Source organism: Dama dama, chromosome 14 (genome assembly GCF_033118175.1).
Source record: "Dama dama isolate Ldn47 chromosome 14, ASM3311817v1, whole genome shotgun sequence".
NCBI classification, from domain to species: domain Eukaryota; kingdom Metazoa; phylum Chordata; class Mammalia; order Artiodactyla; family Cervidae; genus Dama; species Dama dama.
Window position 1 is genome coordinate 47,348,927 of NC_083694.1, and position 16,194 is coordinate 47,365,120.

The 16,194-nt window shown below is 61.6% G+C and overlaps 1 protein-coding gene across 1 annotated transcript in view; it reads right to left on the bottom strand.

The window, feature by feature from the left end:
• Nucleotides 1-13,626, bottom strand: part of PLCH2 (phospholipase C eta 2) — a 48,730-nt gene extending 35,104 nt beyond the window's left edge. The window contains exon 1 of the mRNA XM_061160554.1: nt 13,447-13,626. The gene's annotated coding sequence lies outside the window, so the exon portion shown is untranslated. The remainder of the gene's footprint in view (nt 1-13,446) is intronic.
• Between the last annotated feature and the right edge of the window lie 2,568 nt (nt 13,627-16,194).

A 16,194-nucleotide genomic window follows, 5' to 3' on the forward strand; every position in this document is an offset into this window, starting at 1 on the left:
GCAGGCAAAGGGCCTGAGCAGGAGGACTGGGGGCTCCTCGGGGCTCTCTGAGCCACTGCCTCCCCAGGGGCTGATGGCTTCCTGCCAGGCGAGGCCCCCAAGTATGGATGGGGAATGGAGCCACATGGGCTGTCACCACCACCACCTGGACCCTCCCCAGGGAGGGCCCAGGGTCACCTGCCCGGCCCCCTGAGAGGGCAGGGAGCAAAGCGGGGAGAGGCAGTCCAGCAGCCACACCTGGGCTTGGTAAGTCCGATCCCCACTGGGGATGGGCCAGCAGTCCCAAACTCTCAGAAGGGGAGAAACCGGGGCAGGAAGGGGGGAACAAGGGAGAGGAGATGACAGGCTAAACCAGATCTGAGATGGAGAACGTGCCAGGTGGGGGACGGGGGGCAGGGGTGTTGGGGAATCACAGGGCCCTGGGTGCGGGGTTCTGGAAAGCCCAGCACATCTCCCTGGAGTGGACCAAAGGCCCCTTAGCCCTCCCCTGCAGAGCAGCCGGATGAAACTCAAGTTCGGGTTCTAATGAATAATCCATCGGTGTCGCCAGCCCCGCCCACTGAGCTCAGCCCAGCGAGATGATTTCCGTTACTGGGGCCTGCGATTAAAGGCGGTGATTAAAAGCTGCCTGCTGCACATGTTAATTTGCTTAAGATTCTGATCTCCTAAATCTCCTTTCTGGGCATTTAAGCAAAATTCCGCCTTTGGGAGCATGTGATGTGGCCTGGCTAGTGTGGGTGGGGCTGCACGTGGAGGAAGGGCCACCAGCCTCCAGTTCAGGAGTTTGATTTCCTTCTTGTTTGAAGAAGCAAACAGGAGGACAGTCAGGTGATGGGGAGTGGGCACAGGGCCCCTGCCCAAGCCCCCTCTCTGGGGTGGGTGCCCTGTGCCCCTGAGCCTCAATTCTGTCCTCCAGGCTGGGCGCACTGCCCTCTCCCCCGCCCCCCTCCCATGTGTGACACTCCTGCTTTGGGATCGGGCCCGGCTGCCTCAACCTGCTTCGGCTTGACTGGGGGACCAAGGGCCTTGCTCGGGCCTGGGGTTACAAGGAAGGAAGGGGCTTCCCAAGCCCTGGGGACAGAGCCAAGACCTGGACACCCAGAGCTGGGCGGTGCATTTGGCCCCACAGGTCAGAACAGTTGACGAGGACCAAGCCCAGCACTGTGGCCCCTCTACCCCACTCTCTAGGGCGGGGCCGCATCCCAGCTCTAAAACGTTGTGTCTGGCAGGGGCTGGTCTGAGGTTGGATCTGGTCATGAGCTCCAGTTGGGTTCAAACTTCAGTGCCCAAGCACTGCTGGGAGGAGTCAGGAGACTGTGCCCTAAGACACGGGCACCAGCCTGCGCCTTGGACCCAGAGCCCTTGGTTTCCAGGCAGGCCTGCAGGTTGGGCAGACCTCACATGCCACCTTGGTTTCCCTACCCGAACTGGAAACACTGCACATGTGTCCCCAGGACCAGACTCTGGATGGGGGCAGCCACTCACTACCAGCTCCTGATAGCCAGGGCCACCTCAGGACCCTGCCGAGCCCATCCTCCCTGCCTCAGGCTCCCTGACCAGACCTGAGCTGGCCCTGATCCCCCCCAACATGAACCAGGGGTCGCCTCCTGCTAACGCCATGCTGTGTCATGCGTGTATACTGCCATCACCCCTGACCCTACAGTGTCTCCACTTAGCTCTGTCTCTGCTGGGGATGGGAGGCTCTAAAGACTGGAGAGACTCTGAGAGGCGCGGGGCCGCCCAGGGTCTCAGAGGGCAGAACCTGGTCCCCAGCTCCCACGGCCCACCAGTGCCCTTCCACAGCCTGAAACCCACCTCCCACTTAAGAGTTTCGCGGTTTACTTAAAGGGGATGGCACAGCCCCTGTCCTGTGGTCCTGCCAGAAGAGGTCCTGCAAACTATGATCCCCAAAAATGCATCAGGCAGCCTGTCCCTGAGCAAGGTTGGAGACCTGGGCCATGACCAGGACAGAGTCTCTTCGGGCTCAGGGGACCCCCAACGGCCTATGTGAATGCACATGTGTGTGCCCCGGGGCTAGAGGGTACCCCTGTGCACAGCCTGTGGCAGCCTCTACCTGACCCTCCGGCCTCAGCTACCCCATCTGTAACTGAGGAAGTTCCAGCAGTTCTGAGGGGGTGGCCAGCCTGGAGCCCCAGCTGAGGCCATGGATGAAGGTCTGGAGGGCAATGAGGAGCAGTGGGCACCAGGAGGGATTGTAGCTGCAGCCAGGCCATCTTGTCCCACAGGTCCAAGTGCGACACCCCTCGTGGGGGCTGCTGTGGGAGGAGCCCAGCCCTGAGCAGTGCCTGGGCTGCAGGACAGCTGGGCAGCCTGGGCCACAGTGGCCAAGGAGCTGGATGGCCCTCAGGAGCAGACAGCCTTGAGGAATCGCCTTCCCACTGGTGGAGTAAGAAACCCTCAGAAACCTTCACGGGGCACCTCAAGGTTCCGGCTTCCGACTCCTACATGAACCTCCAGGGAGATGTGCCCCAGGACCCTCTGCAGGACACCAGCGTGCGGCCACAGCCCAGTTGCCTGTGAGGCTCTGCCGAGGGCCCATAGTCACCAGGGATCCAGCGCACAGCAGAGAGGCCCTGGTGGGTCCCTGATTCTGCTTCTCCAAGGCTGCTTCGGAATATCCCAGTTAGCAGGGCCCTCAAGGCACCGGGTCCAACGTCTCTTCTTTTCCACAAGGAAAACCAAGCAGAGGGGTCTCACCCATGGTTCACGGCCAGGCAGAGGCAGAGCAGAGACCAGGACCTAGGTCCTGCCCCCAGGCAGCACCCCGTCCAGATGGGTCACCCCAACAGTCACACTGGCCCCTGCTGCCGCCTCCAGTGTGGGCGCCATGGCCCAGCGCGCACACGCATGTCTTAATCACCTCTGCGAGGAGTCGAGCGCTTGTTTAAAGATGGAAAGGAGGCCCCTTGGGCAATAAGGCGGTACTGACAGCCCCGCTGCTGGGAGTGACACACAGCCCAGCAGCGGCACTGGGGAAGTTTTATTAATTATTCAACAATGAAACCAATTTAGTGTCGCTTTCTTGGTTGGTTTGAGAGTTCTGTAAACATTACGGCTTCTGTTAAGGGACTGAGAAGCCCGGGAGGCCTTCATGGGTGGCCTGATGCACCCACACCATCTTAGATACGCACTCAACACACCAGTACGGGCTGAGCAACATCCTGCCTTGGGAAGTAGCCGGGGAGGCAGAGGCAAGTGGCACACGGAGGCCAGGCAGGGGTCAGCCCCGCTGTCTGGGCCCTGAGATGTCCCCCTATGAAGATTTCCTGCTCCCTCAGGCCCTGATCCATGGGGTCACCCCTGTGATGAGCTGAGCCCAGGGCTTGGGCCTGAGGTTGCAGTCACAGAGGAGCACTTGGCCTGGCTGGAGAGGACTGGCCAAGAGCAAGCAGCCTGACCAAGCTGCCTGGAGTGACCACAGCTGCCCAGAGTGACCACAGGCCATGGGAAGAGATGGGGGCAGGGTGTGAGGTAGCAGTGAGGTGTGCGGCCATCTCAGGCCAAGCTCCAGAGAGCATCTGGGAAGATGACTGAGAAAGTGGAACCCAAGGAACCAAGAACTGGACAGAATCGTGGGGTACAGGGTGAACAGCCAGGGAGACCCCGACACAGACATCCTGGGTGGGAAGGGTGCTGCTCTGGGCCTAGCATCCCCACCACACTCCACCCCCCACACTCCCACGCCAGCTCCCTACAAGGGCATGAACCTGCCTTCTGGGGCCCCAAGCCCGGCGGAGCCAAGCGACCCTTCGAAAGGAACATCGTCACTCGATCCCCAGGCAGGAGAGGGATAAACAGAGTCACACACAGCAAGGAGGGGCTGGGTTTGAGGTCGGTGGATTCAGGGGGCAATAGGGGCGGTGGAGTCCCACTGACAAGGGAGGTTCCCGTCGCCACAGCTGCCTCAAGGGTCACCGGGCAGGATGAGGGCCAAGGCCCCAATGTGGCCAGATCCCTAGGACCTCAGGTCAACCCGTGGGAGGAGGCAGGAAAAATAGGCTGGCAGAGAGAGGAGGACATAGACAGCGGGGAGGAAGAAGGAGTTCCCAGAAGGTTTTGCCTGAATGGCCAAGGCCACACCCTCACGTGCAGGCCCCCAGCTGCCCAGGGGCCCGGTCCCCACTCAGGCAGGGGCACCACAGCGATGACACACATCCACTCACCTCCCCACACCCTTCCCCTGGGACAGTCTTGTGCCTAGATCACCAGAGGGGCCTGGCGAGGTCACTGGGTCAGGGCCCAGCCCCAGGCTGCTGCGGCCCCCCAGACACAGCCCGCGGGAACAGCACTGTCCTCACTGCCCGGCGTTGCCGCCCTGCATCAACCTGACCTAGATTCTGCGCCCTCATGCAGAGCTGGGCAGAGCCATGGCCGCCTGGCACCAAGCAGTGGGCTGGTTTCCAGGCTAAATGTGGCCACAGAGCCGCTGGCCCAGCCCACCCAAGGCAACCCCCAACACCCCAGAAGTGGCCTACCATTGATCCCATAGCAGGCTGGGCCAGCCCCCAGGACCTGGGCGTCCTCTTCAGCCTCACCAAGCTGTGCACCATCTTGGCACCTGTGTGCCCCTGGGCACGGGGACGGAAAGCCACTTGGCCACTTGCATCAACTAAAACTATACACATCTTTGAAATTAGAAGCACGTGCATGCCAAGCCCAGCCTTTGGCCACCAGGCCCGCAAGCCTTGGATATCCTCCTGGGTCAGAGAGGCACAGGTGGCATGCATCCCCATGCTCTGGCCACATTCGGCCACCCGTGTCCCTGGGCTGTCCTTCCTCGCCCTTCCCCCAACCTGTTCCACTGCTACACACAGACCCCCATCCCAGCCAACAGCCAATGTTTATTAAGCACCTGCTGTGTGCCAGGCATTGCGCTTGGGGCTGGGAAGGGAGTGATGAGTGAAGTGGAAGCAGCCCATGCCCTCAGGGAGCTTGCGGTTCAGGGAAGGTGGAGGAGTGGCCAGGAGTCCCAGGTTCTTGGGAGAGCCGTGGGTTGGGTATGCAGAGTAGGGGACCCCTGGAGCCTGGCAGCGTTTGCAAACCCTGGGAGAGGACAGGTCACTGCACTGGCAGTGGGGGGGCGGGGGCGCCTCTGACAGGGTTGGGGAGCTGCTCCTCAGGCTGGGCCCAGACTGGGCAGAGATGGGGCTGAGGGCACAAGGAGGCCAGAACAGAAGCAGAGATTTCAGCTGGACCACATTCACCACAGTGAGATGAGTTCTGGGCCCAGGACCCAGCTCAGGGCACAGAGGAGTCAGAGGGGGGTGAGTGGGGTGGGGATTACTGGACCCCTCCTTGGCCATCAGCTCCCTCCCTGCTCCCACCAAGGACAAACAGACAGTCCTGTCACTGGTGCTGGCCTGAAACTGTCCTCTAAACGCTGCCTGCCCCAGTCTTCCCGGAGGTGCAATTTCATGTACAAATTATTTCTAAATTTACTCCATTGCTATATCCAGACGGCCACTTGCTGGGTGTTCATTGGTAGAATGGAAACCATTTAAAAATCCTGGGCACTAGCACATGCATCTCCAACCACAAAACTGAATAAGCAAATTAGAAAGCGTTTACGATGAGGGTAGAGTCTGTCCTGATGACTTGTAGGGGGAAGGTGAGGCCACTGGAACAGGGCCAGGAGGGAAAGGCTCACGGTTTAGCCCTAGGGGCTCCAGGCACGTGGAGAGCACCCTGCAAGCTCGCGGCACCCACCAGATTCCCAGTTTTCCCGCAGCACATGCTGAACTCAGTCTGGACACAGACCACAAGGGGCCTTCAGGACTGACCCTTTACAAAGAGAAGCCAGGTCCCTATGAAGCCACGGTCAGCGTGTGGGCAAGGACACTCTAGGTGTCACCAAATCCTGACCGGTGGCCAAGGGCCACCCCATTCACTGGGAGAGGGGGCCCCAGAGCAAGGAGTTAGCCACTAGCACCATGACACTCCAGACAGTCAGCTTTCCACCAGCAGGACGATGCTTGCATCCACACAAGTGTTCAAACCCAGCAAGACTCCAGGAGGCGGATGTGGGGAATGAAATCGGGACTGTCCCATGAAGACGGGTCTGTGGGGTGGGCACCAGGTTTTGAGAGCACAAGTCTGCCCAGGAGGTGCCAAACAGAACCACTGTCACTCCACACTCCCGCCCCACACTGGAGTTAGTGGGGCCCTAATCATTACCCTCCTCCTTCAGAGAGGTGGGCAATGCCCTGAGCAAGAGGGGTGCAGGGTGTCTGGGAGCAAGTGTGAGCACAGCTGGGAGAGTGAACACAGTTCAGGAAGGGGGGTGTGAACACAGCTCAAGAGATAAGTGGGGGTGTGAAAACACAGCTGGGAGAGGTGTGAACACACAGCTGGGAGGAGGTGTGAACACACAGCTTGGGGAGGTGGGGACACATAGCTGGGGAAGGTGTGAATACACAGCTGGGGGAGGTGTGAACACACAGCTGGGAGAAGTGTGAACACACAACTGGGGGAGATGTGAACACACAGTTGGGGGGAGGTGGGGACACAAAGCTAGGGAAGGTGTGAACACACAGCTGGGAGAAGTGTGAACACACAGCTGCGGAAGGTGGGGACACACTGCTGGGGGAGGTATGAACGCACAGGCCAGGTAAAGTGTGAACACACAGCTGGGAAAGGTGTGAACACACAATTCAGAACCAGGACACCTGGAAATCATACTTTCCCTCACGTTCAGACAGAGACACCAAGATCCAAATGGACCAGGGGTCCCCCCAGGTCGCCGAGGGTTGAGGGCCTGGTGGGATGTGGGGCGGCCCCTCTCATGACTCTGTGCAGAGGACACTGCCCACAGAACAGGCACTCTGGGTCCCTGTGTCCATCAGCCTCCTTCTCAGCTTCCCTGAGCCTCAACCCTAGGCAGTCGCCTCTCGTTTGCTTTCAGGCTCCCAGGGACGACAACCTGGGGTGGTGACAGGTCACTCCCCTGACACATGGTGATCGCCACCCAGGTTCCCTCCACATGCATTTCTGCCCACAGCCCAGGGCATCAAGCCCTGGACAGACATAGCACTGGGAGCCCAGGCGCCATGCCCTTGGCCTCCTGCTCTCCCCCTGCCCTGTGCACCCCAGCCCCCCTGCAACTGTGTGGGCCCCCGCAGCCATCAAGTGCTACACACGCAAATGTTTATTTTCTCTTAGGGCACAAAAAAAGAAAAGCAAGAAGGTTGGCCTATCCAGCGGGTGAGTCACTGGGGGTGTTCAAGCAGAGGCGGGGAGCAACCCCCAGCACCTTGCAGTGGGGATGGGAATGGCCCCACCCCCCACCCCTGCAGGTGCCACCTTGACACAGAAGGAACGCTGGTCAGCCTCTGGCTAGTCGCTCCAAGGAAAGCTGCCTCCTCCAGGGAGTCCTCACTGACCACCTGCAATCTCCGGGTGCCCCTCAGAGGTGAGAAGTCATCAAGTAGGCTCAAGAAGAGGGCATCCCCCACTTCAGCAGACCATGGTTCCCTAGGGAGCAGCTGAGCCTCATACTTCTGAGTGACCCACTGTTGGCAGCTGGAAATGAGGGCAGAGGGGTCAGGAACCCCATATCATAGCCCTCGGGGCTGCCGAGGCACAAGGCCCCCCAAACCCCAGGTCCCTCACAGCCCCCAACCCCATTGCTGCACCTGCCCCCGACCACCAAGTGGGCAACCGGCCAACTGACCGCAGGCTGGAATTCCAGCAAGCCAGGGCGGGCTGACCCAGAACAGCCCCTCAGGGCCAGACTGCACTCCTGTTCACCTAGGATGGAGCCACCAGCCCATTGGTCCAGGCTGGCTTCCGCGGGTGGCCCCACCTGGCCCATCCTGAGAGATCTGTGAGTGTCCTATCCCCAGACCACTTGGGTAAGGACTGACCACTGTGATGACCATCAGGGCAGGACCGAAAGCCACTACAATAGCCTGGAGATGGCTCCTTAGGAAAGGGGATGGCAGCCAGGGACCCAGGCTGGACAGAGGACCCGAAGCAAAGGCCCAGGGATGGTGCCGACCACCCTGCAGTGCCCCAGTCATGGGGGCCAACCCCACGGTCTTTTTCCGCCTGGGAGCCGATGTGGCCCTGGGACCCACTCTCCGCCTACCGAGCACAGCCCTCCCCCAGCCCAGGAAAGGATGGGAGGGGTTGTCCTCGGAGGACTAGGTGGGCTACAAGCCAGGGCCCACCTCCCACCCAGACCCCTGGACAAGCCCAGGTGAGGGGAAGGCGCCGGAGGTGCTGGCGGCTTCCAGCCCGGTCCTCCACATGGACCATCACCCTGCCCTTCCATCTTCCCTCCTGCCCTGCAGGGCCAAGGGGCACTCACAAATGCAGTCTGGGCTCTGCGGGAGGCCAACTGCTGGGGGCTGCCTGGGCCCCCACCTGACGAGCCGGCGGCTTTCAGATGGGCTGAGCAGCCCCGGTGACCTTGTGTGTCACCAGGAGCGGGGCCCAGTGGTGACGGCTGAGTCACCTCCCAGGGCTTTTTCAGGCACAGTTGAGTGCAAGGGGGCAATTTAGGTCTTTTTGAGGAGACGGGAGAACACGTGATAGAGAACACGAGGTCAGGACTAAGCACGCAGCCATGTGTCCCCCCCTCAACGGGAGGCCCCCAGCTCCTGCGGGCGGAGGGCCACAGATGCAGCATGGGGCCTTGATGGGGTGGGAGCAGGCACCCCAGAGGTGGGGTATGTGATGGGCTTGCTGGGCTGGTGGAGCCGGGTGAGCCTTGCTGCATGACTGGGGGGGTTGGGTCCTAGAGACCAGCTGTGGCTCTTTGAGTGTCTTTCTAGGAGGGGCGGCCCAGCAGCCCCCATCGCACTCCTATTCTGTCCTGGGCAGCAGGCGGAGGAGGTCAGAGGCTAGCAGGGGTCTGGCGCTGTGGTCTGATGTATCATCTGGTCAGGTGGCTGGCTGACCCTGACTGTGACTACAGACCGAGGGGTATGGGCTGGTGGCCTCCCTGTGCCTAATGTCCCCCTCTGGCCATACTGACTCTCCCTGGGCCTCTGTCGGCCCCTGTCCATCTGCCTGTCTGCTCTCCTGAGAAAAGTCCCCCAGAGCCAGGCACCAGCCAGAGTCTGTCCTGTCTGGCTCCTCGGCTGTCCAACTCAAGCCGGCAGGTCTCTGCAGAGCAGCCCCTGTGAGGGGGACCAGGGAAGGACTCGCCAGGCAGGGCCGTCAGAACCCATGGGCCAGAGGAAGTGGGCAGCCCCAGGGAGACGCCTGCCCTGCCCCTCTTATAGCCTCCAAGGGCCCCATCTCACTCTGGGCTCCGCTTCCTTAGACGCATCAAGTACCCCCCAACTCAGCCTGTGTTGATGCTGTTTCCTTACAGACACAGAATATAACTCCCAATAATGCCAAGCCCAAAATAACCCCACAATGCGCCACGTGCCAAGCACCCACCGGAGAATGTAGCCGAGCAGAGCACAGCTGCAGAGTCGCTTTAAAAATACTCTAAACACGCACATGCAAACACACACAAACCTGCTTCGAGGATGCCTGCCCGGCCCACAGCAGGTAGGGGGTGAAGGTGGGGCCACAGGCAGGAGGGGGACCCCAGGGGCTGACAGGAGCCCCCAGGCAGCAGCACAGGTGGAGGGGTGCACAGGGCACCCGAATGTGCTCTTGCACTCCTGACCGCGGCTCTGACCCCCAGCCTTTCCCAACCCTGCCCCTAAGACCTCATGGGATGATGCTACCCCAGCGGGGAGGCCAGTGAGGGGGGCGGTGCCCTGGGCGAGCTCCCCTCTGCTGGAAGGCGTGGCTGCCTGGACCTCCACCTTCCCCGACCCAGCCCAGCCCCATCTTGGGCCCTCAGCCCCCTCCTCCTCTCCTTTGCCACCACCCCCGCCATCTCAAGGGGCCGCCAATGCCCACCACGGCCAAGGGAGGTACAGGTGGGCCTTTCAGGGGGCCATCCTCAACTCTGCTGGGGGACGGTGGGCCTCTCCCAGGACGGGTGCATGTCTGCCTGAGGCAGGTGGAGGAGACGCCGACTCGGCCTCTGGTGCTCAGTCCCAGATGCCCACCGGCCTCGGCTTCCACACCAGAAGGTCCTGGACCTGGCTGGCTCCCTGCACCCACAGCCCCAGGGCTGCATCTGAGAAACCCAGTCTAGCAGCTCTTTAGCTACTGAAAGGACAGCAGGGCCCAGACACTGCAGAGGCCAACCCAGAACCCCCTGAATGTCAGGAGAAGCTCACTGGTGCCTAAGTCCTCCCCTCCCCAAACTCAGGGGCTTCATCCGTGAGGGGTGCTCTAAGGGCCCTCATGGTCCCCACATCCCAGGATCACAACCACAGGATTCCCAGGAAGGCTAGGTCAGCCATCAAGCCACCTGCTCCTGGTAAAGGGGCCAGGCCCACCCAGGGCATTGCCGGTCCAGCCCCGGCAGAATGAGGGGCTGGGACTTGGACACCTGCAGCCTCCACGGAATGACCCCTCATTGAGCCATCCTGGGAGGGCAGCCATGCAGGCCACACCCCACGCAGGCTGGAAGGGTGACGGCAATAGGGACAGGCCATTTGCTCAATCCCTTGGGACATAGCTTCGCCCAGAGGGGCACAGGCTGGCTTTGCTCTGGGGAAGCAGACCCCCTGCCTGGCCCCGCCAACCCCAAGCCCATCTAGGCAAGCAGAGGTTCGCTGGAGCCCGGCCCTTGCTGCTGCCTGAGGGCCGGAGTGGATGGCCACCTGCTGCTCTGGAATTCCACTGCACCAATCCGGCTGCAGCTGAGAAGTGGGCCATGGCCTGGCCTGGAAAGCGGTTGCTCAGAAACGCTCCGTGGTCACGGGGTCTGCTCTGCAGCAGATGGCCTGCGGGAGCCGCGTGCTGCTGAGGTGCCTGGACCTGGGGTGGGGCTCCCAACCATCCGCTTCTGCACCCCTGGGGGAGCAGACCCCAGCGGCCCAGATCCCATGCTCACTGCCTGCCCCACCCCCAGCAAGGCTCAGGAGGTGCTGGGTACGGAGGACTCCAAGCCTCGGGCTCACCGGGGGCTGGGGGCTCCCTTTGCTACCCCACCCCACCTGAGGAATGCAGAAAAGGATTTCCCAGCAATCCCTGGCCCGGTGTGGGCCACAGTCCTGGGGACGCTGGCAGCTGCAGCAGCCCACCCCAGCTGGGGGAGGGGGGCACACACACCCAGGCAGGGTCCACTGCTGGGGTCAGCAGGAGTGGGATGACAGCACCCCAGGGGCAGGGTGCACAGGAATGAGAACTCCAGCAGGGCGGCAGGACTGGATCCCAGGGCACGGCTCCCCTCTAGGTGGGGGGACAGAGGGCAGCACCGAAGGTGGAGGGTCCTGTTTGTGCCAGGAGCAGTGGTCCCAACCCCCGCACCACAGCCAGCATGACCAGGCCCCATGGCCCCTTCCATGAAAGGAAGAGGAACCAGTGCCCGGTGAGTTCCTACTGTGTGCACAGACTGTCCTAGTTAACCGGCCGCCACGGGTCTCACCTACGCCTCCACCTGCTGCCCTGAGACCCCAGCAGATCACCCCAACCAAGCCTCCATGTCCTCAACTTTTAAATGGGGCAATAACAGGACCAAGGCCTCTAGGCCTGGAAAAAACACACATAAGGGGGTTTCCCAAGACCTAGATGGAGGGACGAGGCCCCTGGACCTGACTGGAGAGCCCTGGCCAAGCCTCCCCACACAGGAATTATTTAGGTGCCTCTCCAGGCCGGAGGGGAGGGCGAGGTGGGGGAAGGCGACATGAGGCAGGGGCAGCCTGCCTCTGGCCAGCCCTCTCCCCAGGGATCACTCCAGGTTAGCGCTGCCTCTAAACTGACATTAAATCCTCCCACCAGACTGCTCTCCTGCACGCAGGGTGGGTCCCGGGGACCTCAGCCCAGCACTGCTCTGGGAAGCTCCTGTTTGCTCCCTGAAGGCTCCATCCAGCACCCAGGCCCAGCTGTCCCCTGGGCTCACCTCTCCTTTTGCAAACCCAGGTGGACATGGTGCCCGGGGGCGAGACAGTGACTGCCACAGCCCCATGGGGTCCCCAGGGGTGCCCCCTCCCAGAGAGGCCCTGCTCAGCCTGCCCTCCAGGCTGCGGGGAACACAACCCCCACTGCCCAGGCTTGGCATTTTTGAAGGGTGACAAGATCCCGGGCTCGGAACGTGTTTTCTGTGTGAACAGACACTGGCACAGGGAGTGCTGGGTGCCAGCGCCTCCCCCCAGCTCAGCCTGAATCATCACCTCCCGGCAGTCCCAGTAGGGGGCGGGGGCCAGGCTGGGCTGGGGGCCCAGAGCCCATGGACGCAGGAGGCAGAGGCCATCCACTGAGGGGTTGATCCACAGTTACAGGGGAACTTTCTGCTCTGAGCGCAGGGGACCCTCTCCAGGCGGCCCCTGCACTGGGTAAGGGTCCCACAATGCCAACCAACAGGGCTTCCCATGGCCCTTCTCCTGAGGAATGGTGAGGGTTACAGTTCCAGGAGTGAGCTTTGGCCCATGGAGCCAGTTCCTGGGGCTGAAGAGAAGCTACCAGACAGGGGGCAGGGGGCTTCTGGGGAGCAGGAGTATATGGCCAACACTGCCCCCAAAGCCATCTTCATAAGCCATATTCTTGGTGACAGTTTCTGGCCTGTTGCTGAAGGCTGCAACCGATGGACATCCCCTCAAATAACTGTGAGGGGTGGCAGCCCATCTGAGCTCACACAGCTCTGGACTCCAGACCCCCAGAGGAGCTGGGGCAGGCCCACCACTCCGCCTCCATCCAGAGATGGTGGGACCTGGGGGGTTGGGAGCCCGTGGCCCCTTGGCAATGTGGAAGCCAACAGAGGCCTCCATCCTGGACCACCAGGCCCCATCCGCCAACTACTGCCTGGCACCCTGGGTCCTGCTTCGAGGGGCCGAGCGACAGGAACCCATGTCCCCTGGGGAGAGCAAGGAAGCCTCAGCTCAAGTGGAGTAATTGCCACCTTCTGGCAGGCTCCTCACCTTGGCTACAGGTTAACTTACTCATTCTGCCATCACCCACACCCCTTGTGACAGGTGAAGATGATGAGGCTTGGGGAACCAGCATCTGGCCCAGGAACCCACAGCCCAGGGAGCTGCAGGTCCGGGAATGCTGGGAGACGGTGGGGCTCAGGACCAGGCTGTGGATTCGCCCCTCTCCGTTTTCTGAAGACTACACCAGGCCTCCTGGGAGGCCAGAGCAACGCCCTGTGCTGAAAGGCCTTCCTTCCACCCAGGAAGGAAGGGAGCCCGGAGGACACAGAAGGTCTCCTGGGAGGCAGGAGGTGCAGGAGGCCCCGGCTTCACTCCAGATGGAGAGCCAGGCCCTCAGCTCCGCCACGGGAGGGGACAAGCCCTCCAACCAGCCTCAGGATGCAGGCCACTGCAGGGAAGCTGTTATGCAATCCCTTAGGGGCCCTGGTGAAGGCTGGGCTCCGCTGAGCTCTGGGTACAGAGAAGTGACCGTACTCACCCAAGTTCCAAGACCTGCAGGCTACCAGCAGCCATCGCTCAGTGCTAGGCACTCGGAAGCATCAGAGGCCAAGGGGGGTGGTTCTTCAGGCAAGAGCCAAGTGGGGGGCAGTGGCAAGGGGGTCCCCGCTGGGGTGGGGCAGAGAGCTACACACACAAACAGCTTCTCCTTTGCTGCACTGCAGGCTGTTACTTCCCCATTTCAGAGGTGAAGACACTGAGGTTGAGTCCCTGCCGGAGGCCACAGAGAGGCTGGAGAACTGGAGCTGAGCCAGGCCTTCCCACCCTGGGGCGGGGGGGCGGGGCCCTCCCACCCCTCATCCCAGCCATCCTGGGAAGGCCAGCCCAGAGCAGACGGCGCTCCCAGGAAGCAGAGCTACCTGCAGACCTGGTCTCCACCCATCCCTGACCTGGCATCCTGTTTACAACGCGTATTTAGTAGCCCATACCTCTCTTGAGTCTGTGTTTTCCATGCTCTCAGCTAACACCTAAAGCCCGCTACACACAGTTCTGGGGCCGCAAGGGGCCACACCGGGGCCAGAAGGGCCTGGTCAGAGCAGCTGACTGAGGCACTAGAGCACCCAAACCACTGGCTGCAAGGGTCAGGCTCTGACGTGGGGGCATTTGGGAGAACCACCACCCCCGCCCCCCAGCAGGGGATGCTGTGACCAATGGCTGGTGGGATCTGGGAGCAGCCATTCACTAAGAGGATGAAGCCCCTGCCCAGGACACACCCAGCCTCCACACCCCCCAGGAGGCCAGGACCTCCAGAGCCTCCTCCGCACCTTCCCCCAGGAGCCTCTGAAGTCAGTTCGCATCCCCGTCTCTCAGCCAAGGAGAGACGGGGGTGTCGGAAACCAGGAGGCAGCCAGGCAGGGCTCCACAGCTGGGCAGCCCTGCTCATATGTCAGAGAACCCCACGCCAGCCTCGTCCTTATCCTGGGGGGCCCAGAGGGGTGAGATCCAGGCCCTGGCTCACATGTGTCCACCAGTGGGTGCAGTAGACAGACAACACAACCAATGTGGGGTGCTGAATGGTGGCCCCCAAAAGATGTGTCTACACCCCAGATCTTATTTGGAAAAAAGTCTTTGCAGATGTAATCAAGTTAAGGATCTTGAGACAAGGCCATCCTGGATTACCCAAAGGAGCCTAAATCCAACAAGTGTCCTTATAAGAAGAGGGGGGACAGGACGCACAGAGGACCAGGCCAAATGAGGACAGAGGCCGAGGCTGGAGGATACAGCTGCAGGCTTCAGAGGGAGTGAGCTCCTGCCGACACCTTGACCTCAGACTTCCCACCTCCAGGACGTGTGAGAATAGCACCAGTAATTTGAAGCCCCCCAGTCTGTGGTCATTTGTTCCAGAAGCCCCAGGGCATTCATGCTACCTTCTGGGCTTGTGGGTTCAGGAAACGAGACATCTTCTTGAGGCCTCTGCCAGGGTCTGACTGTCTGGGAGCCACCAGGACGAGGACCACAGTGACCTCAGGCCCAGGAGCCTCCCACCTGGCCTCCCTTTAAAGGGAGCCCTTTAAAGAATGACTCGGAGGATGGAGGCAGCTCAGGGACCAGGGAAGGCCAGACAGGAGAACCAGTGCCTCGCTCAAGTCAGAGTTTCCCCCAGGCTCTCCCTCCCTGCATGAGAGGGCAGGGACATTTCAGAGCCTGCCCCTCCCACCACCTTCCCTGCCCTCCTGCCTCCTGGGGTTGAGGTCTCAGTCATAAATGAAGCCCAAGGTCATAGCCCACCCCTCGACCCACACAGGTGGTCCCTGCCTCCCTCCATCACAGCTTTCCTGTCTGGCTCACATGTCTCTGTGCTCCGCACATCCATCCAGCTGCTTGGTCCCGTTAACCGGTGGGACGGACCCGTGGTGGGTGCCTCCAACACGCCAGCCATTCACCCTCTTCCCCGGGGTCTGGGAGCGAGACCCTGCACAAGAGCCAGGGTCCATGCACGTCTCCGCAGGCACCACAGGGATGGAGGCAGTGAAGTGGTTGCTGACCCCCCAGTGAAGTGGATGCAGGCAAGGGGAGCCTTTCGGGGCCTTCCCCACACATTTTCACGGCCACCTGGATGGGCTTGTTTGCCATTCAGCCTGAGCCTCCTGGAGCCCCTGGCCCAACCTGTCTGATGCGGAGCAAGAGCTGCGAAAAGAGGCGTGAAGAGTCTGCTCTGATCTGCGGGGGTGGAGACCCTGTGATCAACCCCAGAGGCTGCTGGGAACACAGAGCGGGGAAGAAGTAGGAAGAAGAGCCTTGGGGGACAGACTGGGAGCAGAGTGGACCCCTAGACCACTCTGCCCCAGAGGGATACACACACACACACATAGCTGCAGGGGCTGGAACCCAGGCCAGATGAGCCCCAGGGAGCACATGCTCTCGGGCCAGGCCCTCTCCCCGGGTCGGGCTGGGCTGGGTAGCCAGGCGGGCTCCTTTGTCCCTTTGTGCTGGGCTGCGAAGGGACAAACTGGCTGGCTGGCGGCTGCGCTGGAGACATCTCCCAGGAGCCCTCCCTCCCCGTTCTGTGGATGCGGGCCTGTTACACAACAGACCTAAGAATAATCCGGAGGACGGGCAGTGCAGGGAGAAGGCCGTCCTGCCTCCCGGGACCCCTAGAGCTGCGGCAGCGGGTGGAGTCAATGGCATGTAGGTCCTGCTGCTGCCCGGGGCTGGGGTCTGTCTGGAGGCTCGGGGACACCCCGGGGCATTCCCACCCCCAGCACCTGGGAGACTGGGCAGTGGAGTC